Raw genomic sequence first — 16612 nt, forward strand, 5'->3', positions numbered from 1 at the left:
GCCCCTTGAAATTACCATTACTACAAAATAAATGCTACATGCCTCTCGCTCTAGGCCTTGATTACTAAAGAAAACATACTCTTAATATCTGTTGGTAGAAATAGTGGTCTAACTTGTATCATCTGTTTTATTTGCTGTATAACATAAACACACTGAATTTTGTTACTGTTAAAAGATTTCAGATTTATAACAGTATTGAGATCATCAAGTGCAACCAAGCACCCAGACCCCCATGATTAGCTAGATGCCATGGAGACCTACAACCTCAACTAACACACCAGGGAGTTCCCTCTCACAGTGTCCTTTCTTGCTAATTTGAGTTTACAGAGATTTAATTTTACATGCCAAAGGAAGTGTTCAGCTGTGTGTCACATTAACCCCACTTTATTCCCCACTGACTCTTCTAAGTATGCTATATAAGAATATTGATCTCTGGAAGGGGCACACAACTGTCTTCCTAGTCAGGCTGAGAATAAAATCAAGAGAAACAGCCATATTTATATCCCATGCTGTACCTGGAACGGTTACATCTTTTTCTTTAATTTTGCAGAGATAGGAGGTGTCTTTGCAAATGGCCCTCTTCTTCAGTAGTTGTTTTATAATTCACTGGAGATTATCTATCCTTCTCTACTCCCAATCTCATGCTGTGAGTTTTACTTCAAGAAGACTAAATGACTCAAGTGATTATCTGGAAAATAGATCGAGGGCTGTATTATTTTCTTATTAAGACAAACTTGCTTTTCCTTCATGGAGTAAGTTTTGTAGGGTCTACTCCATGGTAAAAAACTGTAGAAGTTAAAGGCAAAATTTTAAGTCAACTAGTGGCTGACCAAAGCACAGCTTGTGATCAACTCTATCCAACAAACGGTATATACAAGCATCCACAAAGAATGAAGAAGGACTAGTCTAAGTTATAACCTTAGTATGAATGACCTAAGTTTAGATCTAGAGAGCAGTGTGCAGGCATTTAACCCTTGGAGGAGAAGGCACCTGCTCTGGTGAAGGCCTGCAAACAGGGGCCCTTCTGTATGCATCCCAGCATGCCCTGGTTTGCCAGAGATTATTGAATTCAGCTAAGCACCCAAACTCCCACAACTGCCTGAATGCCACAGGGAACTACAACCTCAACCCACACACCAGAGAGTTCTTTCTCACAGTGACCCCTCCCTCCCTCCCAGATGTGTCCAGAAAAGGCATGGAACAAGACTCTGGTCTTTATAATTGCACATGCATCAGTTTCTTTGTGTGCACCCCACCATGGTGCCCTCCTTTGTGTGCTCAAGCCCACAGACCCAAGAGCTGAGGTCATACTTGTTGACCTGTGTGACCCTTGCTGGAGCATGTGGGACACTGTATGCATCTGCCTGAAGAAAGCCTAGCAGATTATCTCAATGGCACATGACTCTATACACATGCTTTCATACCCAAGCAGCCAAGAATCCCGTGTGAAGCTGCTTAGCATCCTGTGGCCATGAAGTATCTTGGACTTGACCAGCAATTACCAGGTGGCTTATGAGAACAAGGGCATCCAAGATGCCATGGCCTCTGGGGTTTGCTGGTACCACCTCCAGACCATTGAGCAGCAGTTCTGGGCTTGTGCCAGCAGCAGCCACTGGTGCAAGCAGATCATCCTGGGCATTGGGAATAATGAGCCATAACTTCAGAATTTTCAGATGTGCTAGACCACCTTCATGGACATTGTCATTCAACTCCCACATTGAGTGAAAAGACACAAGTATCACCATCACTCCAGAAAAGCCTCTAACCATCACCATGTGCAGACTCACCACATCTGAGAGTGTCCACTCTGTCACCAACTGGAGAGGCTGTCAAGGAGGTGTGCCTGGTCATCCAAACTGCCCTGGTCAACAGCTTCACCTGGCTCATCAACCCACAGGGGGTCATCACCAGCTTCCACCAAATGGACTTCTCCAACTGCATGGGGGTTGACAGCACCAGCATCTTTTGTCCACCTTAGTATCCAGCAGTTTGTTAACCAGAAGAACTTCTTCTTCATCATGCTGCAGAGCATTGCTGACTACTGGAGCCATTTCACTCATATCTTCACTAGATGGGCAGGTAGTGCCCACATTGCTAGTGTCTTCCAAAACTCCATCTTCCTCCAGATGATTTAGATAGGGTGGTACATCCCTAGGGTCCTCAGCATTGATGTCAGTGGTGTTTTCAGCCCACCTGTCATCATTGGGAACCTGGCCTACCTTGGCTTATGAAGCCGTATATGGATAACATGGACTCTAACTGCCACCTGAGGAGGTGCTGCATGACTGTGAAGTTCTGAGCATGTGCCTTGATATTGGAAAGGAGTGCTTGTAGGAGCTGCCTAGAACACACGCCTTCAAAGACTGCAAGTTCTGGCATACTGAACTGGCCGGAAGCCAAAGTCGGGAAAGTCCTGACTGATCACCTCTGGGGGTAATCACCAGGGATCCTGTTTTTTTCTGATAAAAAAAAAAAATCCTTAATTTTCAGATTTAAAAAAGTAACCCAAAATGCACATTTCTCCTTAATTTATCCCTGGTAATCACCTCTTGGTCCATGGGAACCAGTTTTCTCCCCAGATGAGAGGGCTGGAGGGCTTTGTGGGGTGGAATAACCAGGGACATTTATGTTTTTTTAGTCCCACAATACGCTGGAGATCCAGTGCTTTGGATTAGACTCACCTAATCTAACTAATTTTGCTCTGCACACAAGATGATGCACACTGTGCTGTGTCACATGCAATTGTATAAACAGTGAAATGCATGTCAGCATGCAGAAAATGGTGCCGATGCATTTTTGAACTAAAGCACTTTTGATATGTTTTAGTTCAAAACTACACCACCACCATTTTTTCAGTGCTGATGTGCATTTTGCCACTTACACAACTGCAAGCATCACAGTGCCAGTGCTTTCCAAAGTGCCTGGTGCTGCGGTGCTTGCATGTGTAAAAATGTCCCATGTGCCCAAGTCCAGAATACAGGACACCTTCTCCATAAGGGGAACACATCTGGATACAGTTAAATGCATCAGGAGGAAGAGATATGCCTCAGTTTTACGAATTCTCAGTTGCTAATCTTGTACTGTATTTAATAAAAGCCCCTGAAGATTGAGTGTGTTAGAAATTAATCAGAAATTAGTCCCTCTTCCCATGGATGAAAACTAGCAAACCATTTTGGGACAGATGGAAGGGAAGGTATTAAATAACCTGTACGGGTGGTTAGGATCAGGTAGAGGTAGGGTTGGGGTAGGGGGGTGACAGAAGAGAAACACCTAACAGAAACATGGGGAGGGGAGATTAAAATTGGAGCACTAACACTCAGACTTGGGGGTGAAGACCAGGTCTTTCTCCATGTAGCAGCTGGACAGTTGAGTAACCCTTGTCCCACTGTCTGCCTGGGAGGGCTGCAAGGCTTGGGGTGGAAGGCTGGGTGAGTGGCAAGAAGCATTTTCATACCTGGGGTCATGGGCTCCTCATGCTCCTCCCAGAGACCTAGACCTCCTTTCTAATGGCCACCATGTCCTAGTCTCTATCTGTAAGAACAGTGACCTGCAACCCTTAGCTTTTTGCGGGGTCTTTCTCATGCTCTGAGACTGAGGTGGCAGATGTCTATCCCCTCTGTGGCTGGAACAAACTCCTTCAGCAGGACTAGTATCAGTACCATGGTCATGTGAAGCTGACCAGCACCTCTGCCAGTCCCTTTCATGGGTTCCATAATCAGCCCCTTTTCCAGTGACAGTCTGGCACAGTGGGCTGCTGTGCTACATTCCCTGTCTTGACCTGACGGTACCAGTAGGCTGTTTCATTATTGCACTGGGGGCATGCATTCATGGGGTGAATGCCAGAGCTGTTGGGGAGTGGACAGGTTGGCCTGGGGAGGAACATGATGTCTGGGATGCCCCTGCCTTTGGACCCAAGCACCACCACCCTGTCTCCAGGGATTCCATATTATTTTTAGCCTGACCTAGGCACTGTGAATGTTTGCATGCCTTTGGGTTTATGTCTAACTAAGCCAGTTTAGATGATTCTAAATGTAACACCTGTATGTGTCCTAAACATGTATAAGACATTTCACTCTCTCCTTTGCCCATGTAAGTGAATCACCCTCTGAAGACATGCAGATATCTCCTATTCCTATAATGGAGGGACTAGTCATAATGGAATTGTGACTCGTAACTGATATTTTATATATTGTATGCACATCAGAAACTTAGGGCATCTTTACATGTGATCCGGGGAGTTTGCTTTAATTAGACCAGCTCTGAGAGCCCCTCTAATTAAAGCATCCACAGCATCATGTGTGTTCAGTGCCCTGAGCTTCAAAATGGTGGCAGGAACACTTTAATTAATGCTCATTCAACAAGCTTTAGTTAAAGTGCTCCTACCACCATTTTGAAGCATATAGACACTGACTACTAGTGACACAGAGGCTGCTGGAGCATGATAATTAATTGATTAATCGAGGTTGCTCCAATGCATGCTAATTATCATGTGTCAGAATACAAGTTTGGGACGTGTAGGTGTCATTAATGTGCAAACATTTATGATGAGTTTTGTTGGCTCTTCTTGATTTGGTAAAAGCTGAAAATATAATGGGACTTTGATGGATATTAGAGATTTTAAAAGAACTTTCACTTGCTTCCCCTTCTTATTTTCCATGTTGATTTGATTTGATTTAACTTTGATTTTAGTTATTGGATGAAAATGTAATTGCAAATAATTAAAAAAACCCTTTCCCAACAATTTGCTACTGTTCTTCCTATTCTTCTCTATATAATATGCAGGGGAAAAGGGTAGAGGCAGAGGTTTGAAATATTTGTCAAGAAATAGTATTTCTATTTTATTGGGCTAACTGCTCCCAACATGTGCACAATTCAAATATATGGTAGTACTTATTCTGGGTTAGGGATAAGAATACCAGCAGAGTCACTTATTTTTACTGCAGTCTTTTACTAGAGCACTAGGTGATATATAATTAGTATGCCTCCTCTCCATTTTGACCTGCATGTAACATTTTATTTAAAAATATATATTATTTCTACATTCTACACATTAGTTTATATTTGTTACTTAACAAGTAGAAGCTACACTTTTTAGTGTCCACTGAATATGCTCAACCTCATTAGTCTTTTTCAAAGAAAATTGCTTTTCAAAGAAACATTTTTGTATAAATGGATATTTCATAGGGCTCTCTTCAGAATTTCTTATGCACATAAATGAGTAACATGTGTCTGCACAAATGGTATCATTAAGGTTAATGAGGCTACTAAGGAATAATGTGCTATATTACAGGATGAAAACTGATCCACAAATAATGATTTTCTTTAATAATATTTTCCCAATTTTCATTTGAAAAAGGAAAAAAAGGCAAATATAGGCAATCATTTGTTGACAATGCAATAAGGCCATCAAAGAGCTAACAAACCTGTGTTCTCTGCTACTTAGATTTTAAAAAGTTTGAACACTTCAATGCTTAATTTAATGTAACATAAAATACGTTAGTATTTAATTCAGTAAAATGAATAATCAAATCCATGATCTGTATGGCCCATTATTTTATGAACATTTGCTTCAAAGTTTAGGTCATTCACATTAGAGCTTAAATAAGGGCATAACGTTCAGCTTTTTTACAATTGTTTCTAAAGAAAATCAGCTAAGACTTCTATTTCACTTAGACAACTAAAATGCAGCTTGAGACAAACTATGAGTTACCCAATGAGGAACAACTTTAAGAGTGATTCTATTATCCACTCCAGGAACATATGGGAGTAGGATTGCCCTCTGGAGATGCACCAATGTCTTCCGATTCCTATAATGGGAGCAATTATGTGCTCAGGGAAAGTAGTCTTGGAACAAAGAGTTTTTCTCAAGCTACACTTTAGTTGTCTACTGGATGAAACAGAATTCTGCCTTAAGTTAATAGTGGCTCAATACATACTCAAAAACTTTTTACCAGGCTAAATCTAGGCAGGCTGCACAGTGAGTTTGGGTAGGTGATTAGTAGAAAGGCTGGCAAATATGCTAATTCATTCACTTCTGGACAATCCATATGACTGTTCAGGTATATCTCCCCAGCTCCCAATTTAAAACAGGCCATCCCAGCAAACATAAGAAGCTAACACCCATGTCCTTCTTGATGATCCTTTCCCCATGACAGTTTAAGGGGGTCCCAATGGTGCCAAAGGATACATGGCGAACTTCCCAAGTTGAACACTGTGGGCACATCTACTCATGCCACTACAGCACTGCTGTTACTGCATCCTCATTTAGTACTTCCAAAGGTGTAACTGTTTCATTTTATTTTTTTTCTTCTGTATAACTGCCGCGCGGCACTCTCACATTTATGTAACCGTGAAGTCTTAACTAGTAAGCTAAATGAGTGCTTTGTATTTTTCTCTGCTGGCATTAAGCTACACATGTGCATTTTGTAGATTTTATTTCTTATCTAGAAGTGTTATTTTTGCAGAAATGAAACTTATGTAAAAAGTCTGCCTAGCAATTACTATGTAAAAGAAACTATCCTATCCCTGTATGCTCATCTTATATCATAGTTAGCGTCACAGAGGCAGTCCAACCAACATCTATAAAGAGGCAAAGAAACAGAAAACAGCAGAGACAACAACCGGAAAACTCTATAAACCCGATCACCCTATAGACCGATTCTCAGCTTCTCCGTCTGGGCGTACCCCAGCGAAGACAAAGGCCTCAAAAATCCAACAACTGACAACGATTCACCGTGTTACAGTATTGCTTTGTATTTCCCATTCATGAGCCGTTGACCAGTTCTGGGACTTAAGGAGCCGGCAGCCGCACCTAGCTTTGGACTAGCTCCACTGTTGGAACACAAGGGCTGGCTCTGGAACCCCGTGAACCAACAGACCCCCTTTGTATCCAGCATACTGTAACTGAAGAAACATCGGAGACTGCACTCCTCGACTGCCTCTCATCGTAGCTTAGACAGCATATCTACGCTCGTTATACTTGTATTTACTGCAACTTCGTTCCAACCGGCCTCCCCTCTTATTCATAAGAGGGTGAGGCCAGGTGAGTGAATAAAATCTTTTTGTTTTATCCTATATCTACTTTGTAATAATTTCTATTACTAACATCCCATCTAAATGAGCCGTTGACCAGTTCTGGGACTACGGAGCTGGCAGCCGCACCTAGCTTTGGACTAGTTCCACTGTTGGAGAGCAAGGGCTGGCTCTGGAACCTTGTGAACCAACGGACACCCTATAAATTAAGAAACGTTAACAACTTACTCTAAGTCGTCTACTTGTGCCAGCTCGGTGAACCTCGAGGGCGGCTATAAAGCTACCTCCAATCCCGCCCCACAAGCCATGTGCTTGCACAGCTCTGCAAAGCCCGCGGCTCCCCTAAGCGCTGCCGGAACCGCTAGCCCGGCATTCCGCCACAAAAGGGAGGACTAAATGATGGCTCAGTAACAGCCCATACTGCACCATGCCAGCAGCACATGGTTATTTTTAGCCACTACATCACCGTACCAATGCACTTTAGTAAAGGAGTGCATTGCTACAATGACATATATGTGACATCAGTTTGTGCCTGTTGATGCTACGTCACCCTTGCACATTGCTACAGTGACATAACGTCTCATGTAGATGCACACAATGAAACCTGAATATATTAGTTACTGAACAGTTTATGCATCAAATTTTGATGGTGCAGTAAACTAATTATTGAGAATTCTTATCTAATTGTGTGATTGGTTATGGATTCAGGTAACTTCTGGTTCATCTAACTGAAAATCAGGAAAATCAGAAACTTTTCAAAAAAAGTTGGCACAGACAGCAATATAACTTCATGAAAGTTTTTTAAGTACTTGTTCTTCCAACACATCTGCAGTTGTCTCATTGTCAGCTATTTAATTCTGTTTTATGTTTTTGTGTGTGAAAAAGTTCTTTGGCTATCATTAACGATGAATCAAGTAAATACATACCAATATGAGAAGATGCAACCAGAATCTAGAGTTCTAAAGGAATAAAGAGATCAGTTTTTCAAGGGTCATTATAATATGCAAACGGATCAATGAAAGGAAGGTAGGAATCAAATATAACATTTTATACATAAATAATAACATTTCCTGCATCAGGGAGATAATTCCAGGGAGATAACTGACAGCAACAAAATTAAATATACCTGAGAAAATGCCATCAGATAAAAGAGCAAATGGTAGGAAAAATTCTTTTATAAATATATTCTTTTGAAAACTAGTGTATATCAGTGTATATATAACATTATCTGTATTTACATCCTCATGCATATATATCAGTGTGTGTGTGTGTGTGTATACGTATGTATATATATGTGTGTGTGTATACATATATATGTGTATATATATATCTATATATTTATATCTATTTCTCTATATATCTCTATATATGTATGTACGCATATTATTTATTAATTATCAATCACAATTTTGGCTTTAGAAGCCTTTTTGGCATCATGGGTATAAATATTTACTGCCATGTAGAATCACATGTTTATAGCTGTCAAAATACTATCAACTCTCAGGGCCAATATTTGGACATTCTGATTTATGATCATAGTCATATTAACTGTTGATATTTTTATACCAGGATTAACTCTATTTAAGACTAACATTTTTCTCCTGTTCTTGCTCCCCTTTCTGATAAAAATGGGAGATAGTTTTGTGAATCACATTGGCATAGAAATAACATTTGAATGTATGTTTGTAGATGAATTACTTAGAGATAATGGGTAAAAGAAGTTTAAAAAAAAATGTTTTTTTCTGTTGATTCACACAGAATGGTGGAGAGGAAATAAGAAAGACCCTGCCATATATGAAACACTGAAAGAACAAGTAAAGAGCTAAGGGAAGAATCAGAGGAAAGGACTCCCAGATGCCAAGGAAAGATATGACAAGAAAGGTCAGTTCCAGAGGCTTTACCAGGCAGCTTCACATGGAGAACAACGGTGTGATACCTGAGCAGTACTGACTACCTACTGAAGAAACACAATCTTCCATCATTGCAGCTGTGGCTAGCTTTGTGCCCCGAAACAAAAGTGACTCTGAAAATTTAATGCAAAAGAGATTCTGGGAATTCAGGCCATGTGTAGACTTTATGTTTAATCTCCTTTACCTCATTTTTCACTTACTCTTTCAGTACAGAAAGTAAATATGCAACAAAGATTGTTATAAATATTTGATTTTAGGTAGTGAGTTTGTGTTCTTTGTGAAAAGACTTAGTAAAATATAATTTGCAATTAACTGTTTTAATGTTCTATTATTTCACTTATCTTTTTCAATGGTGGCAGAAGGGGCTTCAGCTTGACAATTGCAAGGAACACTAAATTCACATGCATATTCCTCATGGGCACCATGTAACATGCACAAAAAAGTGCCCCCACACAGACACCTTTCACACAGTAACACCCCACCATTGACATGAGCCTTCGTTTTTCAGATTAGCTCTCCAATACAGGTCCTACTTGGGAAATGTAGATGAATAGAGCCAAGCCATGTAAGAAAAACAATATGCCAGCATAAAGAATGACCACCACTTTGCACATGGACCTACAGAATGATGCTCATCAGGACTGGAAAAGCCGTGAAGACCTTCTCCATTATTCCCTTTCCCAGAGAACTAACCCCAAAGAAGAAGGCATGAAAGTAAGAGGGAAAAAAAATCAAACTGATCTTACAAGACAAGGAGAAGGTTATTAAACTAGCAGCAGGTGCATGTTGCTTGGATTCTTTAAAAAAGCATATATTAATCTATCATTGATATAAACTGATTAAGTAAGAAAGGTTCTACTGCATAAAAATATCTGATAAAGATTTTTTTTAGTAAAACTATTTTGCCGTACATCCAATGTTATTCTTTGACACTATAAGTACCTTTACTTAAGGTCCTTAAGGTACCTTTACTTAGGTACTTAAATAAGTACCCAATTCAAAAGAATCAGCATATTTAAAAGCTTATATAAGAGACTTCTTTTTGTCAACAGTTACTTGTCTAGAATAGAGACTTGTTAAAGATATAATAGCAGCAGAGAGAATGGTAATAAAAATCACTGCCTAAACGATTTCAAAACAATACAGTTATACAATTTTTTGTTCTTTTGGGCGAGGTATACACATTACACTTTTACCAGTTATAAGTGATTAGAAACTGGTCTAAACCTGTAACAGAATAGAAGTTTAGTGCACAAAATTAGTCTATAGAGGCAGTCCTTGGACTCATTACACATTTGGTTCCTGAAAACCACATCTTTAGTAAAAATTTGTAACTCGGAACCAATTTTTCTCACAAGAAACAATGTTATAAGTGGGGGATTGGTTCCTGAACCAAGGCCCGATACCCTATTTTCACCAAAAATACCCCAGAATTTTGTACTTGATCAATTATAGATGAGTAATATAGCAACATTAATGTATTTATATTGTAAATTTTAATCATATTGATTTGGAAGGACTTCTTTGAGGTGACTTTGCTGGACTTTTTGAAATGCTCTTGGTTAGACTTTTTGAAGGGTTCTTGGCTAAAGTCTTCTCAAGAGTCTTGACTGCAAGTTTTTCAGAAGTCTTGTCTGCTTTCTTAAAGAAAGTGTCCAAAGAAGTTTGGACAGATGTTCACCAGGGAGATGAGCAATGCAGCAAACTTGCTTGATGGCATGGCTTCCCATCAGATCAAGCATTGTAAAGTCAAAACTGACGTCATAAAGTTGGAACAGGATGTCAATTATAAACGTTGCAAGTGCTAAACATTGTAACTCGAAACACTGTAAGTCAAGGACTGCCTGTACTCAGAACAGAAGTTCCTTTGCAGTAATGGTGCACATGTAGGCATGCCCAATGACTGGCTCACCTTTTGGTAGCATCTAGCTCTTTTGTGTGTGTGCCTAACTACTTAATATTTTCAGTGGAGATAACCCTTCTGTGTCAAAATGGTTATCATCTGCTTGTTGTGCCTGGTAAGGGGAAGGTACATGTGAAAATCTTTTGGAACTGGCTGTTAAAGACCTTCACAAAGTCTCTTAGAAATGAGTGCTTGCATGCAGTTCTTTATCTAACTAAATATTCAGGAAGGTGCCTGGTGGGATTTTTAAAAGGGTTTATGCTCCTAAATTTAAAAAAAAATCTCATTGGATACCCAAATGTTTTAAAAATTATTTGGCCCAGAGCTTCTTTGTGCCTCATTTTTCCTATCTTTTAATAATTGTAAGCTTTTTGACCTAACTCATAGGTATGTTAGTAGACTAAACTCTTTAGATAAGATGTCTTGATAAGATGTTGTCTTGAAACTAGCAATAAAGCTCTGTGGTAGGATGTGGGTGGGGGTTGTGAGGAGGTGTGGCTGTGTGTGGGGGGGCATAGCGTATGTTGGGGGGTTGTGTATATGTGGGAGGTTATGGGGACAGGGTGTGGATGTGCAGGAGTTTGGGAGGGTGTCCCATGGTGCAGCAGCAGGGGGATGCTCAGGGCTCAGGTGCCCAGTGAGGCATGGCTCTAGCCAGGACTGCACATTGCAGTGAGGAGCACGGCCTCCACACAGCTGTCTGTATTGCCAGCACTCCCTGTCACGCACAGTCCCTGCACTAGCACAGTAGGGAGGGAAGCCTCACGTGTTGGAGCCATGTGCCTTCCCTGCACTGGCTGCACTGCAGTGGAGGGAAGCCCCAGGCAGGGAAGACAGCTAGCTCTGGAGCCTGAAGTTCCTCTCTGGTGCTATACAGCCTCAGCAGGGAAGACACCTAATGTACCCCCCACTGTGATGTGCAGCGTTGTCCAGAGCCATAGCCCTCCTGACCTGTGCCCTGAGGGCACCACCTGTTGCTGCTACCACCACCTGCCAGTGCTACATGCCATGGAGAGCATATGGGGGGTCCCCACACCTCTGACTCTCCCTCATACCTGCATACCGCTCACCTGAACTGTGTGAAGCTGCTGCCCCCTGTTCCCCTGGGCGTGGACTCCACGCTACCAACAGCCCCAGCCTCATGCTTTGGGCTCCTTCCCAGTTGTAGCCTCATCCCTGCTGCTTTCAATCAGCTGCCCAGAGCCAGCAGGAGACCAAGAAGTGAGAAGGTCCCCGGGTCTGCAGCAGCAGTAGCCCTGCACAGAAGCTGCATGCTGGCTGGTTGGGCCCTTCTGCCCACAAGGGTGGGAGCCAGGAAATAGGGTACATTTTGGGGGCTGCATATACACATGGGTGCCTCACTCCTACCCTCATAGGTAGAAGGTCTGGGTAGGGCACAATTTGTTGAGGGGCCCCCACAGGCTGGATGAAAGTGCTTGGATTTTGCCTGCTCCTGACCAATGTGTAATTCATAGTGATATAACAGTGAAGGGTTGTTCAATAAATGCCTCATTCAAGATTCAACATTGTCTAGATACCTGTTACAGTGTATCTAATAATGCTTGCTACATTGTTAAACAGCCATGTAGGTCTCCAGGGAACAGTGAAAACATTGGCTAGTGGGGCTCTGGTCTGGTCCTCCAGGTTGGGAGTAATGTGGAGGGTTGGTAGCTTACCCATGTCAAAAAATTCAAATACAGTCTATAAGAGGATAACAAATAATATGAAAACAATGATCTGAAAGCCTTTGAGGTTGGAACAGACAATGATGCATAAACCACTAAGTGAAGATGATGATGATTATGACAAAACATTTTTAAAAATCAAATTAATCTTCCACAGTGAAACACAGGTTCAACTAGTATTCATTTACTGCTGCAAACAGCTAGTTGCTTGTTATTGTGGGTTTTCTCATGTGTGTTAGGCTGATTTCTTGTTAAAACTGGATTTACAATGGTTTTCTTTTAAAAGGTTCCAACATTTAAGTGCCCAAAAGAATTTAGAAAAAAGCTATTAAAATAGAAATATTCCAACAACCTCTGAGACTATCAACCCTAACAGTGTCCCTTCATATAGACTAGCAATGATTAGCACTTACATAACATTATTCATCTTAAAAATGCTTTACAGACATTAACTAATTCATCTTTCCAGCATCTGAGACAGAAGTATTATCTCTATTCTTCACCCTTGGAAAAAATGAAACACGTTACAGCCTATATTATTTTCACAAAGCCATGCAGTCCATCCATGAAAGATTAGGACAGAATTAGAAAAAAGAACATTGAAATTCTTGGTCACTCGCTGCATTCTCAACTAATTTTCCAGTATTTACCCCTCCAAAGAATATCTTCTTTTGCATGTTTTCCATTTGGAAATAATTTTTAAAAGATTTTATTTAATATTGTGTGTAGTATAGGCATTACATGTTGCTTGTGTTTAAGTTGCTAAGGTCATTCAATAGCAGGTGAAAGATGCAGATCTTTTATAGTAAAATGTATTAGAGTTTGACACTATTCACAATTAACATCATTAATACTACACATTAAGCACTGGAGAGTCTGTAACACTGTAGGCTTAAATTTTCATTACATATTTTCATATTTAGCAAACATACTGTTTCTAGCTGTGCTCCACCTGGTAGTGGGAGGCAGTAACATTGCTGCAAGCCCACAGTACTGCTAAATGATGTGATGGTCTGCTAGCTTTATTGTTCATGTGTATTAAAGAAATGGATTGCTCTCTAAAAAGGGAGTATTCTTTTCAAAAGGTGTTCTTTTCATAATATTCCTCTGCCCCTTAACTTTTCACCATTATTCTCTAATATCCCTTTAAAATGCCCTGCTATAAATGGTCCTAAATATTATACAGCTGCTGAAGTGATTTGGGTTCATTATTATAGAATATTGCACAATATTTTTCAGTGATGGGGTATCTGAATTTCTAGAGTTGAGGATTTGCCCTTAACTTCTCATTTCTATAAGTTCCAGACATCTCAGGATCATGCCATATGTTACTGAAAACTACACATTAAAAATTTCACAACATCTATATCATTATATGCAACCCTGAAATCTCATTTTAAAATGCACTTTCAGCCCAATACCTATTCTTTTTCACCAAAGCACTTGCTTTACATTCATGAAGAGAAGGAAGATTCTTAACAAATATATTAAGTAGAGATTAAATTATATTTGGACTGTAGAAGGCAAGGTACACATTTTTACTGTGAATGTTTTATGATTGAAAAGTCCCCCAGGAAACAGCTTTGTCCAGAGGAAACAGACATTTGAGCAGTGCCAATTGTCTCATAGATTACCTTTAGGGAAGAGAAGTGTGAGAACCTGGCAAGCTGCCTAGAATGGCCTACACTGTTAAAAAATAACAGGCGTCTGTGGACTCTAAATGATTATTCAGAGACCAGTTTAATCAGTGGGATGACATACTTTTTTGTCCATATAATTTTTTTCTAACTCTTGAAAGCAAAACATGAAGTTTTGTTTTGTGCATAATTGTATATGAACCATAGTGATGGATTAATTTTATGGTTAGATGTACATATACCTTTCTCCAAATTCCCTCTTAATGTGAAGTGCTTCTTATTAGAAGCGTATCAGTACTCTACAAAGTACTTCAAAATGTGCCGGAGTCAGTGTTGTTGTACCACTCCACTGCTATGGGGCAGGTGAGCAGGAATCCCACCCTAATTCTTGGAAATAATCTCTAGAGGTTCTCAGGAAAGCTGAGTAGAAGGAGCAGAAATTTACCTGGAAGTATTTGCAACTGCAGAAACAATCAGTTTCACCTCAGGAGGGGCTGTCAGGTTCATGTCTAGTGCATTTCCAGCATGAGAAGAGGATGGAGTTCTAGCATCTTCTTTCTCTACAGTCTGTCATGGAGATGTACTATGATATGTTTTCTGCTTTTCAGCTCACAGTGAAGAGTCTTCACCTACCTGGGCATGCTTTTCATGCCCTTTGAACGCATCCGTCAGGTGATGTGCTGCACCATTGATGCTCAAGGTTCCAAGATGCTGGCACTTGACAGGCATTCCATCAATCTGTGCTACTTGTTCTGCATATCAAAAAGTGCCTGAGGAAGGAGGATGGCCGTATTTGACATCAGGTGCCAAGCATGTATTTCTGCTTATGAGTCAGAAATATAAAGATCAATTGGCAGGAGGTTTATATTCTTGAGGTCCTGGGACAATGAACAATGGTAGCAATATTCAGAATGACCAGGGCCACCTTCCTTGAAATCTACTAAATTAATTCATTGCTTTAATCTAGGAGTGTATGGAAATTGACATATGGAATCTGGCATCTCCTTCATAGCTTCTTGTGACTAACCTGATTTAGGGAGTATGAAACTGATTACAGTTAGAATCCTATCTGCCAATTTATGACCACAACAGTTTTCTGTGTGTCCTTCTCCATTTGGAGATTCTCCATCAGACTATGGGGATCCACAGTCTGCCTAATTACATCCTCAGCTCTGATGGTGGAGGCCTTAGTATTATACCATTCCTAGAAGACCACTGCCTCACACACCTGAGAGATTTCTCTCCTGGCAAGGTCAGCATGGTCATCCCAATGAGCATCAGTCTTGCAGAACAGAGAAACAACCTTATCATAGAATAGGCTGAAAAGGGGTGGTGGGAGGAGAGCCGGGGGTGGTGGGGGTGGAGGGGCTGTTATCATGGAAGAAGTAGTGTACATACAAGAAGCTGAGAGGCAACTTTTTAGTACAGAGTTTAACCAACTCCTGACAGAAGGCTCCATGACACAATGAACTAAGTAAACTCCTCGTGAAGCTACCTCTGAAAACACAGGAGAGGATTACTGCTTCCACCTCCCAGGAATCTAAGCCAAGCAAATCTTACTTATTAGCAGAAATTCTGGTTTTCTCTCTAAAAAATATCCTCAATTTTTGGTTTTAAAAAAGTGATCATAAAAAGTGGTAATAACCCTGCTTATTACCCAAGATCCATAAACCTGTCAACCTAAAATGCTCCATTGAATTGGCATCATTGCAACTGGCCCTATCACAAAGGGAGTTTCTGTCTGTGTTGATTCTATCCTGTTCTAACACATCAATGGACCTGCCAGCATTATGTTAAAGACACCACAGATTTCTTACAGAAACTGGCCTTCATTGATAAGCTTTCAGCAATTTTTCCCTGAAAGGGAAACTTCTTTTATTTTCATTAAGCAATTCTGTCCTCACACATGACTATTTCAAGTTTGGGAACTCCCTATACCCACAAAATGAACGACACTTCCCAAGGCCCATGTATGGCCTCCCAGTATGCCAACATATTTATGACAGACCTTGAAGTTAGTTTCCTCCACAGCTTCCACCCCATCTTCCAGGTATACTTTAGACCAGGACACTTGGGAAGAAATCTCTAGAGAAATTTCACCAAAACAACTTCCACCAATCACCCTCCATCAAATTAACTCTGAAGTACTCGACATAGCAAATGCACCTTCCAGACACTACAGTGAAGGTTTGGCAGTGGCCACATTGCTGCCACATTGTATTAGAAACGTACCAACCACTACCAGCTTTTATCTGAAGTAGGTGGACAAGACCTTCTAGCCAGGAGCTTCCAAGTTTTAGTCCCAACAGAATAAAGGATCTGTCAAGATCTTTCTGAACTGTTCTACTGTCCTCCAACACATTATCAGTCCTTCCTAATTTCATTTCATCTGCAAATTTACTCAAGAAGCAAGCAATTCCAGCATCCAAATAATTAATAAACATG

The 16612-nt window shown here is 40.6% G+C and overlaps 1 long non-coding RNA gene across 1 annotated transcript in view; it reads left to right on the forward strand.

The window, feature by feature from the left end:
- Positions 1-9121, forward strand: part of LOC149874836 (uncharacterized) — a 50095-nt gene extending 40974 nt beyond the window's left edge. Inside the window, exon 3 of the long non-coding RNA XR_016439970.1 lies at positions 8791-9121. This is a non-coding gene — a long non-coding RNA (uncharacterized LOC149874836). The remainder of the gene's footprint in view (positions 1-8790) is intronic.
- The last annotated feature ends 7491 nt before the right edge of the window (positions 9122-16612 follow it).

The sequence above is a fragment of the Crocodylus siamensis genome, chromosome 1 (genome assembly GCF_052110815.1).
Source record: "Crocodylus siamensis isolate JL-2025a chromosome 1, ASM5211081v1, whole genome shotgun sequence".
NCBI classification, from domain to species: Eukaryota; Metazoa; Chordata; order Crocodylia; family Crocodylidae; genus Crocodylus; species Crocodylus siamensis.